Source organism: Neoarius graeffei, chromosome 2 (genome assembly GCF_027579695.1).
Source record: "Neoarius graeffei isolate fNeoGra1 chromosome 2, fNeoGra1.pri, whole genome shotgun sequence".
Lineage (NCBI taxonomy): Eukaryota > Metazoa > Chordata > Actinopteri > Siluriformes > Ariidae > Neoarius > Neoarius graeffei.
This window is the reverse complement of record NC_083570.1, coordinates 57,536,126-57,552,445: the sequence shown is the minus strand read 5'-3', so window position 1 is coordinate 57,552,445 and position 16,320 is coordinate 57,536,126. Positions and strand designations below refer to the sequence as shown.

The window sequence follows — 16,320 nt, the reverse complement described above, 5'->3', positions numbered from 1 at the left end:
AACAGAATAGCGTAGCCACAAGGCAGTAACATAATAATGTTCGGAAAGAATTAGGAAGAAGTAAATAACTTATCAAATCCTAACCCTCTATACCGCCGCTAATCAAATGTCACTTTCCATCATAATAAACTATATATACAAAAGAAAAACAAAATCAACAAAAAAAGAAAACATACCAAGACATACCAACAAATCATATATACAGATTAGGGATGAGCGAGTACAGCATTATCTGTATCTGTTAACCATATGAATTATCTGTATCCGTATCCGTACCCGGAAGTGGGCTGGATTTAACCCGGAAGTGGGTCTGGTTGTCTTGAAATGGGCGGGGCTTTAACCAGTATGTTATTTTAAGCATGCAATTGATATGGGTTGATCAGAAATTGTTATATTTATTGCTGATTAGAAAACTATTTACAGGACAGCATCAGCATTGAGCTTCAGATCAATGGTTTTGATCACGATAGCAAACGAACTATTTACAGAACAAGTTTTGCAACAATGAATACAACACATGCAGTTGCAATTATGAAATTAAATGTAATGAACAAGAGTTTTCATACTCAACATAACTTTCTTTTTTTAACTTTTAATTTTTTTATGATCAGTATGATTATATATATTTGTTCTTTTTTATTTTTTTTAATTTCCGCACCAGGTGTGTGTGTGTGTAGCTTAATTTGTAATATTATTTATACCACTACTACCTAGAAAGTGTCAGACACTCAGTGCATGAAGTAAAATAAAACTGGTTAGAGCCAACTGACGGTTTAAAAAAAAAACTCCGATGACCGGCAGAGAGAGAGAGAGAGAGAGAGAGAGAGAGAGTGTGTGTGTGTGTGTGTGTGTGTGTGTGTGTGTGTGTGTGTGTGTGTGTGTGTGTGGCTTAATTTGTAATACTTGTACCACTACTACCTTTATTTTTACATGAATTACAGCAAGAAAGTGTCAGACACTCAATGCGTGAAGTTAAAAAAACCCCTGTTTTTAACCGACGGTTAAAAAAAGAAAAAAAAATCTCCGACAGGCAGAGACGCAATGCGAGTCGCTTTCTACCAAGCACCACATCTGAACAAACCCACGTTTACCAGAACTCTACTGGTTATAAGTAAGTATAAACTGAAATAAAAACAAACTTGAAGCTGAAGAAACACGAAACGTTAACGGAAAAGAGCTGCGAACCTGAGTGACTGAGGGAGAGACAGAAAGCTGTTCTCTGTGTGAGTGACCAGAGTGGTGTGTGTAGGGGAGGGGCGCTGTGACGCTGTGTGAGGATTTTCATTCAGTCCGAGCACAGCTATTGACTCGTATTACTCGTATAATACTCATACTCGGCAAAAGTGCTTTATCCGTACCGGATACTTGTTTCAGCCGAGTATCTGGCTCAACTTTAATACAGTTACTTATGTTATGCATATTTACACACATACAGTACATATATACAGTACTTACATATACCTATAATTATACACATCCATACGTACACAGACACCCATATCATCTCATCTCATTATCTCTAGCCGCTTTATCCTGTTCTACAGGGTCGCAGGCAAGCTGGAGCCTATACATATTATGCTTATATATTATATCCAATTATGCATATATATATATATATATATATATATATATATATATATATATATATATATAAGTTGAGCCAGATACTCGGCTGAAACGAGTATCCGGTACGGATAAAGCACTTTTGCCGAGTACGAGTATTATACGAGTCAATATCTGTGCTCGGACTGAATGAAAATCCTCACACAGCGTCACAGCACCCCTCCCCTACACACACTGCTCTGCTCACTCACACAGAGGACAGCTCTCTGTCTCTCCCTCAGTCACTCAGGTTCGCGGGGCTTTTCCGTTAACGTTTCAGGTTTCTTCAGCTTCAAGTTTGTTTTTATTTCAGTTTGTACTTACTTATAACCAGTAGAGTTCTGGTAAATGTGGGTTCGTTCAGATGTGGTGCTTGGTAGAAAGCGACTCGTGTTGCGTCTCTGCCTGTCGGAGATTTTTTTTTCTTTTTTTAACCGTCGATTAAAAACAGCTTTTTTTTTACTTCACGCATTGAGTGTCTGACACTTTCTTGCTGTAATTCATGTAAAAATAAAGGTAGTAGTGGTATAAGTATTACAAATTAAGCTACACACACACACACACACACACACACACACACACACACACACACACTCTCTCTGCCAGTCGTCGGAGTTTTTTTTTTTTAAACCGTCAGTTGGCTCTAACCAGTTTTATTTTACTTCATGCACTGAGTGTCTGACACTTTCTAGGTAGTAGTGGTATAAATAATATTACAAATTAAGCTACACACACACACACACACACCTGGTGTGGAAATAAAAAAAAATAAAAAAGAACCCCCCCAAAAAATCACACTGATTCATAAAAAAATTAAAAGTTAAAAAAAGAAAGTTATGTTGAGTATGAAAACTCTTGTTCATTACATTTAATTTCATAATTGCAACCGCATGTGTTGTATTCATTGTTGCAAAACTTGTTCTGTAAATAGTTCGTTTGCTATCGTGATCAAAACCATTGATCTGAAGCTCAATGCTGATGCTGTCCTGTAAATAGTTTTCTAATCAGCAATAAATATAACAATTTCTGATCAACCCATATCAATTGCATGCTTAAAATAACATACTGGTTAAAGCCCCGCCCGTTTCAAGACAACTAGACCCACTTCCGGGTTAAATCCAGCCCACTTCCGGGTTAGGCCCCGGCCACTCTGAGTACGGATACGGATACAGATAATTCATATGGTTAACAGATACAGATAATGCTGTACTCGCTCATCCCTAAAAGATAGATAGATAGATAGATAGATAGATAGATAGATAGATAGATAGATAGATAGATAGATAGATAGATAGTGTGTGTGTGTACACAAAAATACTCACATTTTATATAATATATATCCGTATTTACCCATACCCACATATATACACTTATATTATCAATAGAATGTTATTATAATTTGACACCGCAATGTTAAAAAGCCATACGTTTTCATGTGATTTCATCAAAATGACATAGAAATGTTTTTTGTTTCCTTTTTTAACCTTGCCGTGGTGATCATCCTGCAAAGGTCCTATTGGGTAAGAAGCCAGTTTAACCAACGCTGAGGTAAATGCAGTCAGTCGACCTAAAGATGTCTAAACCCATTCTAGTTAAGTGTAATTTTCCTTAGAACAGTGAAAGTTACAGTTTGATCAAGTTGTCCAATAATTACAGTGGGGTCAAAAAGCCTGAAACCACATCGAAAATCTGGGATTTTTAAAATGTTTTCCATTTAAAATGGGAACTTTTTGTCAAACGGAAGGTTTTTGAATTTTCAAATATTTTAAACTAAGTAAATGTTCAATATCTTGAACATTTTGTAGGTGTATTATGCTTATGTGTATGTAGATTGGTGTTAAGTGATCAATCTTTAATAATTAAATTGAATCAATCCCATTGAATCATTTAATTTGACTCATCTGAATTGAATCATACCATGGAATCAGTCTCACTGAATCGTTTGAAATGAATCATTCAAAGGAATCATTCAGTGAATCATTTAGTGAATCATACAGTGAATCATACCAGTATCTGATATGATTCAGAATTTTGATCACTTACCAAGCTGCAGCTAATAATATTCATAATACACCTTAGAGTTCTTTTGCAATGTGGGCGACTTCCAGGAGTATCGGAACAGCAGACAAACACACAATTTTAATAATAATGGAATTTATTATAACCAAGATAAAAATAATAAAATTGTATAACAGCAGATGGAATATATACAAACGGTGAGGTGTGTGTGTGTGTGCGTGTGTGTGTGTGTGTGTGTGTGTGTGTGTGTGTGTGTGTGTGTGTGAGAGAGAGAGAGAGAGAGAGAGACCTTGGGTGTAGCTTACAAGAGGATGGGCTCTTGTAGCGAACTCCACGTGTGTTTGTGGGAGAGGAGTTAAGGCCCAAGGACCCTACCTCGTGGAGTTAAAACAAAGGAAGGTGTGTGTGAGTGTGGGGGGAAGGACTGCCACATGTTGGAGACAAAAGGCTAGCTCTGTGTAGCTAACTCCACGTGGTGGAGGCCTTGTGATCCCTTGAGACTGTGTGTTGAGGCCTAGATTAGCTTTGTGTTGCTAGGTAGACAAAGGAATGCTGGTAGTTAACCCACTAGCTCATAACAATACTGAATCCCCTGAAATCTTGATGCGGTCAAGATGTATAAGGAAATTAAGTATGTTAGTACAGAATAAAGAAGCATGCACAGCCTATCTATTAAATAATTGAGAGAACATAGAACAAAATAAATCAACACGCTGCGAGTTTAACAGTGTAACACATAAACCTGGGTTTAAATTCACACTATTTCAATAAAAGCTAAATTCCTAAAGACTAGCTTAATTATGCCCAAATGCCAATCTTACTTAATGTCCCGCTTCTACGCGAGATATGAAGAGATGTTCGCCGTTGGAGCACATGAATCGCTCGTGTAGAAAGCGTAGAGAACTTCCTGGTCCGGCTCGTGATGAAGAGAAAGTCTCTGATCAAAATAATGTGCACAGCGCTTCAATCAGGAGGAATTCTGGTCGCTCCCAATTATAAATTAACTGCTTTGGGCTGCAGTCGTACGTACTTAATGAATGAATGAAAAACCGGTTGTAACTCACTGAGTTTAAAATCGCGCGATCTTAGATTTTTACCGTGGCCAGTGGTAAACAAAGAAATCACGCTAACTCGTGGATCTTGCAAGAAAGAAAGAAAAAAGAAAAGACGTCTTTATCTGGTTTGCTGGTGGAGCGTATCTCTTTGTGCGTCCAGATGGCTTGGAATCCGGACACGAGAGAGGAAGAGCGGAAGTGTCGTTCCATCATTTATGTCTTCATAGAGGATGTGGTGTTGGTGATCCCGCCCCGGCGTGACGCAGGCCAACGCGGAAGTGGTCTAATGGGAAATGTAGTTTTTAAAGAGAAATCGGACTGTACATACAGTTTAATACTTAAGATTCTGCACTGTTTCTAGGTCCCTATTGAAATGTAAGCAAATTTGTGATATTGACCAGGTTAACTGCTCTGTACAAACATGCAGGTTTTCCTTGAGTCATGTACATTCCATTGAAGCAGAAAACACTCCCACGGTTTTGATCTAACATGAATCATTAAGTGTTGCACAAACTTGTGGAAGATTTTGTATTATATTTGTAAAGCTTGCAAAATGGAAGCATTTCCTTTAGTGGTCTCAGACTTTTGGACCCCACTGTACATGTCATCGCAAAATTACATTACAGTACATGGCATTTAGCAGATGCTCTTATCCAGAGCAACGTACAACAAGTGCAAAAATCAGGTACATAATAGTTCTAGTGCCAACTAAACAAGTGGCAGTGTAGTATTCTGTTGAATTAACAATACTTAGCAAATAGCCAAGGAAACAAACAAGCCATACAAATGAACTGACAAAGTACAACTAAATAGAGAAAAATAAAACTCAATCGGCTAACCCCAGACTAGACAGTACACAGCCTGGGTTGGTCTAGACCAATACGCGGTTACACAGTGAGTAGGGAAGCAGGGGAGAAGTGCAGCCTGAAGAGATGAGTCTCCGGTCTGCGCTTGAAGGTGGTCAGGGAGTCGGCAGTTCTGACCTCAATGGGAATGTCATTCCACCAACAGGGAGCCAGAACACACTGCAATCTTGAGTGGGCTGAGCAGGGGCCAGGCGACCAGGAGTAGCGGAATATAGGGATCTGGCTGGCATGTAGGGGCGGATCAGTCTCTGGAGGTATGCTGGCCCTGACCCCTTGACAGCTTGGTAAGCTTGGACCAACATCTTAAATTTGATGCGAACTGCGACAGTGCAGGTCGGCAAGCAGAGGGGTGACATGGGAAGAATGAGGGAGGTTGTAGACCAAGCAAGCTGCAGCATTCTGGATGAGCTACAGGGGTCTGATGGCAGATGTTTGAAAGCCAGCAAGGAAAGAGTTGCAGTAATCCAAACAGGAGAGGATCAGTGCTTGGACCAGGAGCTGAGTAGAGTAGGTGGTGAGAAAAGGACTGATCCTTCGGATGTTGTAGAGGAAAAATCTACATGTCTGGGTCACTGCAGCGGTGTTCACTGAGGAGGAGAGTTTGTCATCGAACGTGACCCCTAGGTTCTTCACACTGGGTGAAGGTGACCCTAGAGATGTCCCCCAGGGAGATGACGATGTCCAGGGATGGAGAGGGAATGTAGATTACCTCCATCTTGCCTGGGTTGAGCTTCAGGTGATGGTTGTCCATCGAGCTCCGGCAGGCATGGTGAAGGAATTGTGAATGGCCATGATCTTTTCCTCGAAAAAGACTGCAAAGTCCTCTGCATAGATGGAGGACTGAGGTGCAGCTGGTGGTAAGTTGAGGACCGAAGAGTAAACAGAAAATAGTTGACGATGGTTAGAGATGGAGGTATGAATTTTGGGGTGATGAAACTTGATCTTGGCTGATTTGAGCGAAGCCGTGAATTCGGCAAGGAGGGACTGGTAGCAAGACAGGTTGGCGGGGGTCCTGGATTTTCTCCACTTGCTCTCTGCTGCACGTAGACTGCTTCTGTTCAAGCAAAGTGTTTCAAACATCCAGAGACTATGGATGGATATAAGACTGATGAATTTAGTTTGTATTCCAGGGATTCCTGGATATGTGGTCACGACCCCACATAGGGTCGTTTGATTTACAAATGAGGTCGTGAGAGAAATTCCACAATTCTCTTTTTGTTTTGTTCATTTATTTTACAAAATAAAATTAGAAATATTGAAGCTGAATTTTGTGAGCTAATATAGTGTGTTTAGTTACTGGGAGTCACATTCAAAGAAGCCAGATTTAAATTAATAGTGTACGTCCTATTTTAGTCTTTTTCGCCATCTTGGCATGCTGCACTAGCTTAGGAATTTTGCAATAAAAATGGGCAAATTTCTCAGAATGTCGACCTCCGCTAAACAAACTTGCATTGTGTCTCAAATCGCATGTTTATGTGCTAGTCTAGACCAATATTGAGCACGAATACTAACCAGATTTACTATTACTGTTAGTGTTTTTAAAAACCTCTCATGTAGTTTTAAGGTCTGTTTTGTGTACCAGCCTTCTGGATTTTCAAGATTAAATACTTTTGAATATAAGGTCAGAATTTTCGATTTGAGATGCAATTCATGACGACGGTCATGATGACGGCAAAAAGTCTGAAAGAGAAACCAGGCTTGTCAGTGTGTTTCATGCATTGCTGTGCATGAAATCCTTAAATATTTTACAGTTTAACTTGGAAACTAGATTAACAGGTAACTGGCGTGCCATCTATTGAATTTAATCTCACAAATTTGACGTGTGTGCGCTCACGCGTGAGAGAGAGAGAGAGACCAGTTTTACTCATGTTAAATATTGAATGAATATTTCTTTGCTTTTTAGTTACATTACACATATGGATGTTACTAGCATAATAAAATGTATATTAATATTTCAGTCATCCTAAATTATAGCTCTGCAATTTAAAAAAAAAAAAAGTAGGATGGTCAAGAAAATCCTTGAGGTCATAGAAAATTCATAATGTCCATTTGCCTAAAAAGTTTGGGAACCTTTGTTGTAATCACATACTCTCACTGTTAAAATGTCTGCGACGTTCCCTGAGCTTCAGTTAGAATGGAAACTTTAAATTCCTCCTTTTCCATTTTGGGGTTAACCAGACTTTAAAACGCCTCAACTTCCTACGCTGCTACACATGCACTACACGTTAGCCTAAATATGCTAGTCTTAACCCAAATGAGCTACCTCCTAAAGCTATAAATAAGCAGGTGGCTGACATCTCCAGGGCTGTCCTGCTAAGAGAAGACCTAGAATCACACAGTGATGATGTTCCTGGCCAGCTTTCACGAGCAAAAGTGCTTAAAGCTAAACAAAACCCCCAAAATAAACTTCTTTATACTGACAGATAATATCCATACAAGACATGTTTGAGTGTTCAGTTGTTCGTACTTGTACCTGTATACTGTGTACAGATTTTATTTTAAAAGAAAAGCAATGTTCCTGGGCACTGACGACATACTCTCGCTGAGGTTCAAATATCATGCTCGGAGTACAAATTGCGTGAGAGAAACCAAGATTGTGACATCACTTACATGTTATGTGACTTACCGAGGCTGAGATCTAGTGGATACATCGCTTCTAAATTGTTGTAAACAACCCTGAAGATGCCCGAGTGTCAAGTGTTTGGCTGTAAAAATAAGACGGATCATTGAAGCAGTGAACGCACACACGCAAGAATTAGAACCCTTTATTTGATGGCTCTGTGTTACTAAGGGAAATGGTGTACTAATTGATCAGGTTACGTCACCGGCACATATCCAATTTCAGTGTGAATGGCTGCGGCTAGGTAATCCTATTTTTAGCAATATCATAACTTTTAAAATGGATAAATTGTTTTTATAAAGTTTTATTTTTAATTTAAATGTGTGAGAGCTGGGCACATCAGGGCACTTGCTATGATTGGTAAACGGCGTTTATTTTTTAGGTTTTGTTTGTATTTAAAAGAATTCTGTCAAAAAAAATCTAGCCAATTTATATCATAACAGTTCGCCGTTAGCATGCATGTTAGTTTACCATCAAAGCACTTAGCTTTCACTGGTTAGCTTTAGCTGATGTTTGCTCACTTTCCTTTGTTCTTTGGTGCATTTTGTGTATTTGTGTGCAAACGTTCATTTTAATGCAAAAATACAAGAGAGTGCAGTTCAGTTTGAAGAGTTCAAGTTTTTCAACAAGGCAAGTGCAAAGTGAGCATGGTGCATGTGTGCGTGAATGAATGAGAAAACTGTTGTTTCAGTTTGAACTGTCAGTTCTTTGGGGGTAACGTGAGTTGAGGACTCTGCCCACCTGCTGGAAAAGCTGTGTCATGTTCATTATGTCTTCTTATTAAATCAAATCATTAATTTTCTTTTGTTACAGACATGCATGGCCGTATCTACCATTGAGGACACCGAGGTCATGTCCTCGGTATTTTTTTCAGAAATTTAAAATTGGTCTACGCTGAATTCAAGCAGTGATCAATGTAAAACGCAGCATCCGCTTCCACATGTCATCTGTATTTCCCCCCAATAAAATTCACATTGTCTACTGTCATCTGAAATCTCTCAGCCTCTATCTCTATCGTTGCCGTGTCTAACGCAGCGTCACGCGACATAGCCTATACTAGTGTCGGCCGGGGAAGTTGGGTTTTGGATAAAACAGGCAGGGTGTAGTCTACGCTCTATCACATATGCCTACCTAACCTAACGTATGCTAATAGTCACATCGCATTATAGAGCTTTACCCGAGTGCAAAATGAAAACGTTGCAACAAACTAAATTAAGGTTTGGACAGCCAACAGAAGAGCAGGGAAAGAGAAGGAGGGAAGGTGAGGAAAATATTGTCAGTGCAGTGGCAGACCGTTCAGCGGTGTCATGCCAACTTTCCAAGGGGAAACGTTTCATTGTCATTGCCTATTACATTTTAGTTAGCATTTTGAGAAACATTCAAAACTACGTTGTCACAGGCAGCCCTGTGCAGGGCTGACTAAACGGGCTTGTTTGAGTAACTCTCTCTCTCTCTCTCTCTCTCTCTCTCTCTCTCTCATAACTCTCTTTCTCTCTCTCACTCACTCACTCACTCACTCACTCTCACACACACACACACACACACACACACACACACACACACACACAAATAATACACTCTCACACACTCTCTCTAATACATAGTCTTCACACAGAACTAATAGCTCTACATTCGAATGTAATTTAAGATAATGAAATGTAAATAATGCCAATACTTCAGGTAGCTGAGCAATACACTCAGTTCAGTTCAGTTTTGACTTTTATGTCAGACAAAACTCCACAGTTATGATGGCACAGTTTTAGAATTGTTGAAGTAAATGTGTTGTGAGCCAAACTTACATTACAGGCAATGGTGAGAACACTGTGTTTCAGAGAATGCATGCAAATGGATCTCAATTCAAGACAGCCAGATAGACTGATGCCTTTACATTACTGCTCAGAATGTCTCTACACATACAGACACCCACAAATAACACACAAACTCTCAGTCTCTCTCTCTCTCACACACACACACACACACACACACACACACACACCATTATTATAAGGTGTAATACTAAAGTTTACAATTCAGCAGTTCACACCTTTTCTGTCATGTGTATGCTGCAATGTAAATAATGCCAATACTTTAGGTAACTGGTACTTTAGGTATGTATACTCAGTTCAAGAGTTCACTACCTTTCTACTTTTATGTCAGATAAAACACCACAGTTATGGTGCCACAGTTGTAGAATTGTTAAAATAAATGTGTCCACCACCAAATCTATCCTTGGTTTGTTATTTATTTATTTATTTAAGTTGTGCCGGGGGGGCTGTCAGCCATGACTGACCTCGGTATTTGAAAAATCCTGGTTACGGCCCTGCAGACATGTAAAAGTTTCTTCCTTTACCTGACATGTTTCGACGGTGTAACTTCCCTCTGGTAGGACCCTCTGATGAAGACGGAAGTTACACCGTCGAAACATGTCAGGTAAAGGAAAAACTTTTACATGTCTGTAACAAAAGAAAATTAATGATTTGCTGGAAAAGCTGTTGCTCCTGTTGTTTTTCCTCTCAAAGCATACTTCTCGATATTGCTGCAGGCAAGCTGCACACGCGTCCTTTGACAAAGGTTGAGGGACAGACAAAACACCCAAGAAGGTGACTCAAACACATGATGGAAAAACATATACGCTAACTTATAAATATTTAATAATTACCGTGAAATCAAAATGAATGTTTACAATGTTCAGCACATATACAATGTTCACATCTAGTTATTTCTTTTTTCCATATACTACCTCAAAACACACACTCAACTTTCCGCACATTAACAGTAACAGGTACTGGTTGGCACAGGACTGTCTGTCTCTGTTAGTTGTCGTTTTTGCACTGTCCTTGTTGTCTGCACTTTAGGTTGTGTGTAGTTTATTATCTGCAATGTTTGCACTCGCTGCACACTTGCGCTTTTGTTATTGTACAGTGTCTTGCAAAAGTATTCATACCCCTTGGTGTTTGTCCTGTTTTGTCGCATTACGAGCTGGAATTAAAATGGCTTTTTGGGGGGTTAGCACCATTTGATTTACACACCATGCCTACCACTTTAAAGGTGCACATTGTGTTTTATTGTAACACAAATAGTAATTAAGATGAAAAAAACCCCAGAAATCTGGAGTGTGCATAAGTATTCCTTTCGTATGAAACCCCTAAATAAGAGCTGGTGAAACCAATTCACTTCATAAGTCACATAATTAGTTGATTCAAATCCACCTGTGTGCAATCAAAGTGTCACATGATCCGTTACATGATGTCTGTATAAATCAGCCTGTTCTGGAAGGACCCTGATTCTGCAACATGAGAACCAAGGAGCCTCCAAACGGGTCAGAGACAAAGTTGTGGAGAAGTATAGATCAGGGTTGGATTATAAAAAATATCCCAAACCTTTGAATATCCCAGGGAGCACCATTAAATGATCCACAGCGGAGATGGGAGTATCTGTCCATAGGATACTCCATAGATACTCCATATCTGTCCACTTTAAGCCATACACTCCACAGAGTGGGCCTTTATGGAAGAGTGGCCAGAAAAAAAGTAATTGCTGAAGAAAACCCGTTTGGAGTTTGCCCAACAGCATGTGGCAGCACTGGCGGCTCGTTAATGGGGCGATTTGGGCGACGCACTCCCAAACAGGGAGGGAGATTTTTTTTTTTTTTATCTACTCCTACTACCAACAGTAATGTCATTGTCCAATCAGGCTAAGGTTGCGCCTGGTGTAGCCACGCCCTTTTGGGGCGATTTCTGTCAGGTTCAGATTTGCCCCCAAATCTCCCATTGACACTAATGGTACGTACGTTTTTTTTCGAAAATCCTGCTCCCAATGCATTTTCTATTAGGTTTTATGTGCTCACACAAGCAGCGTGCTTACGTCATATGCCTGTTGCGCCGCGCAAGTGTTGCCAGATTGGTTTTAAGTGCATTTTGGCGGGTTTTGAACATAATTTCGGGCTGGAAAACGCAACTTGCGCGGGAAATGTGTGAACATTCTATGAAGGTGGCGGCGAGTGTTGAGTGCAACAATACGATAGCGTCTCTGAAAGAAGTTCCCTTTTAGTCGTCGTACCAATGAGGAGAAAACGGCAATCAAACAGCTAGGACCTCCTAGACCAGATTTAAACATCAAGCAAGTGTCTACGAAGGGGGAGAAGACCTACTCAAGAGGTTTTAACAAGAACTGGTACCACCGGAAAACTTGGCTAGCTGGCTGTGATGTAGTCAATGCTCGTTTTTGCTACCCTTGCATTCTCTTCCACCCTGGAAGTAGCACAGCAGACGGTACAGTGATATCTGATATTTGAATTTACTAGGCAAAAGTTGTTTTTGTGTGTGTGTGTGTGTTTTTTTTACCAGTGGCAGTTTAACATTGCCATGCTTGGAATATTTCAGTAGCCTCAAGTTCTCTCTGACTTGGTGTAAATTAAGCATATTTTCAGTTTTTATATATTGTACAGTATATGTGTTCATTGGAGCCAGCAGCACCTTACCTTTTTTCCAACTTGTTAAGCCAAGCTGCACTGACTACAAAACCTTGTGTAACCTTGTGTGTGTATAGCTAAATAACTAAAGCCTTTTGTGTTCATTGACATGCTTGTAATACTTTAAATTTCCTTTTAAGGCATGGCTTTCTGGAAGAATTCTTGGGAAAAAAAACTGCAGAATTTATTTAGAATTATTTGTTGTTAAAATGGTGCAATTCCATATATAAAAAAAACACATTAAGCTGCACATGTTTGTTTGATGGTTATGCTTTTCTTCATCTTTTTCAAAACTTAAATAAACACTTGTTTTGGATTTATATCCTGACACTTTAATTGCATTCTTTAGAATGAAGAAATTAGAATATGTTTATAATTAAGAATTTGTGTCTACTTATTATAGAATACTGGAATAATATCTCATCTCATCTCATTATCTCAAGCCGCTTTATCCTTCTACAGGGTCGCAGGCAAGCTGGAGCCTATCCCAGCTGACTACGGGCGAAAGGCGGGGTACACCCTGGACAAGTCGCCAGGTCATCACAGGGCTGACACATAGACACAGACAACCATTCACACTCACATTCACACCTACGGTCAATTTAGAGTCACCAGTTAACCTAACCTGCATGTCTTTGGACTGTGGGGGAAACCGGAGCACCCGGAGGAAACCCACGCGGACACGGGGAGAACATGCAAACTCCACACAGAAAGGCCCTCGCCGGCCCCGGGGCTCAAACCCAGGACCTTCTTGCTGTGAGGCGACAGTGCTAACCACTACACCACCGTGCCGCCCCTGGAATAATATGAGAAAATAAATGAGTAATGTAATATTAATTGATTGTGATGCCAAATGTTTTGCTTTGAAGGCTTCACAATGAATTTTCCTTAGTTTTAGCCTGGCAAGCCAGACTAAATGTGAATATTTGCCACTCGTAGGCAAAAATATTTTTGGCCGCTAGGCGGGTGGGTCTAGTTTACTAGGCTACCTTAGTTTGCCACCTTTAACTTGTTTAGTGTTGCCACCTAGTGGAGAGAAGAGATATTGTCTATATTGATATCTGAATTTACCAGGCAAAAACAAGTTCGGCCAATTGATTTGCTACCTAGGTCAATTTACTTCAGTCCTGTGGACATTTACGGTCCGTGTAGACATAACGGGGGAAAATTGACCCCCCTGAAAAAAAATTCAGGAGCCGCCACTGTGTGGCAGACTCCCCAAACACATGGAAGAAGATTCTCTGGTCAAATGAGACTAAAATTGATCTTTTTGGCCATCATGGGAAATGCCATGTGTGGTGCAAACCCAACACCTGGAGAACACCATTCCTACAGTGAAGCATGGTGGTGGCAGCATCATGCTGTGGGGATGTTTTTCATCTGTAGGGAAAGGAAAGCTGTTCAGGACTGAAGGAAAGATGGATGGCACTAAATACAGGGAAATTCTGGAGGGAAACCTTTTTGAGTCAGCCAGAGGTTTGAGACTGGGACGAAGGTTCATGGTCCAGCAGGGCAATGACCCTAAACGTACTGCTAAAGCTACACTGGAGTGATTTAAAGGGAAACATTTAAATGTCTTGGAATGGCCTAATCAAAGCCCAGACCTCAATCTAATTGAGAACCTGTGGCATAACTTGAAGATTGCTGTACACCAATGCAACCCATCTAACTTGAAGGAGTTGGGCAAAAATCCCAGTGGCTAGATGTGCTAAGCTAATAGAGACAGACCCCAAGAGACTTGCAGCTGTAATTGCAGCAAAAGGGGGGGGGGGGGGGGGAGTGAATACCTATGCACACTCCAGATTTCTGTTTTTTCATCTTAATTGTTTTGTATCACAATAAAAAACAATTTTCACCTTTAAAGTGGTAGGCATGTTGTATAAATCAAATGATGCTAACCCACCAAAAATCCATTTTAATTCCAGCTTGTAATGCGACAAAACAGGACAAACACCAAGGGGGATGAATACTTTTGCAAGACACTGTATGTAGATCCATAGTCCTGCGATGTTTAATGTAGCACCATGGTTCTGGAGAAACATTGATTCGTTTTATCTGTGTACTGTACCAACTGTATATGGTTGAAATGACAATAAAAAAAAAGCTTTGACCTTGAAATGGTTGCAGTTCTGAGAATAAGGAATTTACGACTCAGCAGGTGCTAGGAGGTTAAAGAGTTTATACACTGTTCAGACAGAAAATAACTAAATGTTCATTGCTCAAGTTGGCAGAACCAGTTCAGCTTGCTCAGGCGGCTGTTCTGAGTGTTTTATTCAATGTCCAAGGATTATTTGCTCTCTCTGTGTGTGTGTGTGTGTGTGTGTGTGTGTGTGTGTGTGTGTGTGTGTGTGTGTGGTTTTTTTTTTTTTCCTGCCGTGCTTTGTAAAGCTGTGTGCTTGGCTAAAGGACAGCCTGTTTTGTACCTGATGTTTAGAAAGACAGATGGGTTTCAGAACCAAGCTTAAATCAGATAGATGTACTATTGGGTTATCATTTTATGCTATTGATTATAAAATAATTATCCATGATGGTGTTTTTTTTTAAAACAAATTTTAGATTTACAATGATGTTTCATTAAAAAAATCAGTTTATTAAAAATGGCACCAATCCAACTGATATCAGCAAAAAATGGTGGATAGGATGTTGAAGAAAAAAAATAATGCTTTTGATTCAATCCTGTAACCAATGAAAAATATTGGAATTGTGTTTTGGAAAAGTATTTTTGTCCTGAAACTGTAAAAGTTGGCATAAGATCATGGAATTTCTAGAATATCATAGCATTTTAAAACATCTATTCCAGACATGGAAAGTCAGGGGGTTTGGTCCTTTTTTTGGGCCAAGTCACGGAATACTGTCTCAGGGAATTTTGTTTGTAGCATGTATGCATTTTAGTTCCATTGATCCAAATGCAATATTATCCATGCAGTATTTTTTCATTAGGTTATCTCACTATGTTTAAACAGTGAAAACTTTACATTTTGTACTGAAAATTTCTGTGAACTAATACAACCCCAATTCCAAAAAAGTTGGGACAAAGTGCAAATTGTAAATAAAAATGGAATGCAATAATTTACAAATCTCAAAAACTGATATTGTATTCACAATAGAACATAGACAACATATCAAATGTCGAAAGTGAGACATTTTGAAATTTCATGCCAAATATTGGCTCATTTGAAATTTCATGACAGCAACACATCTCAAAAAAGTTGGGACGGGGCAATAAGAGGCTGGAAAAGTTAAAGGTACAAAAAAGGAACAGCTGGAGGACCAAATTGCAACTCATTAGGTCAATTGGCAATAGGTCATTAACATGACTGGGTATAAAAAGCAGCGGCTGTCAGAAGTAAAGATGGGAAGAGGATCACCAATCCCCCTAATTCTGCGCCGACAAATAGTGGAGCAATATCAGAAAGGAGTTCGACAGTGTAAAATTGCAAAGAGTTTGAACATATCATCTACAGTGCATAATATCATCAAAAGATTCAGAGAATCTGGAAGAATCTCTGTGCGTAAGGGTCAAGGCTGGAAAACCATACTGGGTGCCCGTGATCTTCGGGCCCTTAGACGGCACTGCATCACATACAGGCATGCTTCTGTATTGGAAATCACAAAATGGGCTCAGGAATATTTCCAGAGAACATTATCTGTGAACACAGTTCACCATGCCATCCGCCGTTGCCAGCT

The 16,320-nt window shown here is 39.7% G+C and overlaps 1 protein-coding gene across 1 annotated transcript in view; it reads left to right on the top strand.

Annotated features, from left to right (window-relative positions):
* Positions 1-16,320, top strand: part of LOC132881718 (2-oxoadipate dehydrogenase complex component E1-like) — a 207,781-nt gene that overhangs the window by 28,449 nt on the left and 163,012 nt on the right. The window lies entirely within an intron of this gene.